General features: G+C 44.5%; 1 long non-coding RNA gene across 1 annotated transcript; it reads left to right on the forward strand.

Moving 5' to 3' along the window:
- Nucleotides 1-593: 593 nt before the first annotated feature.
- On the forward strand, nt 594-1,750 carry LOC144175979 (uncharacterized). The gene is made up of 2 exons (XR_013323736.1): nt 594-767; nt 863-1,750. It is a non-coding gene; the product is annotated as an uncharacterized LOC144175979 (long non-coding RNA).
- Nucleotides 1,751-2,345: the final 595 nt, after the last annotated feature.

Raw genomic sequence — 2,345 nt, forward strand, 5'->3', positions numbered from 1 at the left:
CACGCAGTCTGCTGTTGCGCATTTGAAGTCGTGGTGCGACAGTTCAAACTTAGCGCACTGAATAAAAGTTCGTTGCTGCATCGTTATTGGGCTATCTTGCGGGGATAACGTGAACAACAAGCCCCCATAATCTTTCAAACTTGGAGAAAAAATAAAATTTTATTATCATTACGTTCGGGGGTTGAAAAAGCGGTAGACAAAGGCAGCCAGCTGCTTTGATAAGCACGCTGTGCACTCGTCGGTAAATAGTGTCTCTATCCGCTTTGTGACAATAATATTCGTTGGCAATGGTATTATCGGCGTTATTCGGAGAGCGCACGCGGGTGACATGAACAATGAACACGCCGAATAAACAGGGTCGCTGGAAATGAAACGCCGCGTATCTCGCGCGCGTTAACCTCTGCTCCCGTGCTGCTGTTTCCCCGAACGATCAGACCGCAAACACCTGTGCTGACAAGCTAACCCACGCCGACCTACAGCAACAGCTGCGTGCTTATAAAATACTTCAGCCTCAATAGTGTTTCTATTTTTGGGTGTCTTTTCTCCTACATTCTCTGTGACAGTCAGATGCATCGGTTATTCTCTCACGAGTTGGTCATAAGCGGGCTAGCTCCGCAATGTCAGTGGGCGGACTCCTGTGCATCGGCTAATTAAATTTATCACTGCTTCTGCATGACTGAACCAAGTTCGTTAAAGAGTACGCGGGTGAAAAGCGCCCTTTCAACTTAAGAGCAACAACGAGCGTGATTGCAGCGTGCACTTCCAACGTAAGTACTGTGGTGAACCAGAGATGGTACTCACAAAGTCCTCATAGCAGAAGAAACCGCTGCGAATCCCTTCGCCCATCTATTTTATTCTCCAGTTGCACCGAGGGAGTTCTGCAAACAAAAGCTGCGGAAAATACCGGTTCGAGTCGTATTCAAAACACGAGGGGTTGATTCATCTTGAGGGCGATAGCGCTTCTAACGGCACATTTCAAGACGAAGTTTGAACTACTAGTTATAATGCAAGTATACGTATACATTCTTTCAACATTTGTTGACATGCACTGATTTGTTAGGGCTATTGCGAGAAACTTTTGAAAAATCCACTCTAGAGTATCTAATCTTCTAGAACTTCTTGTTGTAAAAACAAAAGCAAGAAAACCTTCTCACAAAGCCCTTAAAGCAGGAGACCAGGCAGCGAGTTCTGCCGCCGATTTCTGTTTTTACGCAGGGTCACCAAGAAAGGTGTCGGAATAAACCTATGTTTGCCTCGTACTGCAAACAACGAGGTGGCCACTGCCCCAAAGTCGATATTGCTGATAACGAGACATTTTAAGACGAACAGATTTTGAAAAGGTAACCAAGCTAATACAGTGGTAATGTAATTATTTGAATACCATCTTTCCACGTTTTTCGAGACGTGCTGGATTTTTTCTGCTCGAAGGAAAGTATTTTCGAAACTTAATGCTAGAATACCGGACCTTTTTGGGTCTCATGTTGGTCATTAAAAGGCCAGAAATGCTACTCACAATCTCTTTTGAGCAGGAAGCAAGGCAACGGATTCCGCCATCCATATTCCTTTTTCCACAGGAGCACCGGGGAAGCCATATGGCCACAGGCGGTAAAAAAGATGTGTTAGCATGGTATCGCATGAAAGGAGGCGTTGGTTGCAGTGGAAGGCGGTGGTTCGTTTAACCACAGGTTTTAAGTCTTTATACCGAACCCTTTTGGGCCTTATGTTGGTCAATAAAAGGTCAGAAATGCTACTCACAATCTTCTTTAATCAGGAACCAAGTAGCTAACCACGCTACTACAGTGCTAACGGAACTGAAAGCAGGCATTCCTTCAACCTTTTCCGACATGTACAGCTTTGTTCCTGCTCGTTAGAAAGACTTCCATAAGTTCATCGAAGGTTAGATGACCTTTAGGGTCTTCGTCTTGCTCAGAAAAGGCGAGAAATGCTATGTAGAAGGTCATTATAGCTGCCGCCAACGCTGTTAATTCTGGCGCCGATCCGATATTTGCAGCTATACACCTTCGTCGGTTCCCTCCTTTTGCAATGGCTCCGAGTAAGGTGTATCACCGCCAAACGCAAAAGGCGTGTTCGAGTCGTATTGTAATAAACGAGGAACTGCTTGCACTTGAGGGCGATAGTATTTTGAATAGAACATTTCACAAGGAACAATTCTTAAAAAGCTAACCTAGCTGCTACAGCGGTAATGCATGTAAAGGCATATCCTTTCCACTTTCCTCGAGGTGTACTGCCTTGTTTCTGCTAATTTTTCCATAAAACTTTGTGCTAGAGTAGCTAAACCTTTGTTGCCTTGTATTGCTTCGAAAAAGTCAACAAATGCTACTAAC

This window comes from Haemaphysalis longicornis, unplaced genomic scaffold (genome assembly GCF_048455015.1).
Source record: "Haemaphysalis longicornis isolate Haplotype H1 unplaced genomic scaffold, Haemaphysalis longicornis Haplotype H1 scaffold_3, whole genome shotgun sequence".
Taxonomy (NCBI): domain Eukaryota; kingdom Metazoa; phylum Arthropoda; class Arachnida; order Ixodida; family Ixodidae; genus Haemaphysalis; species Haemaphysalis longicornis.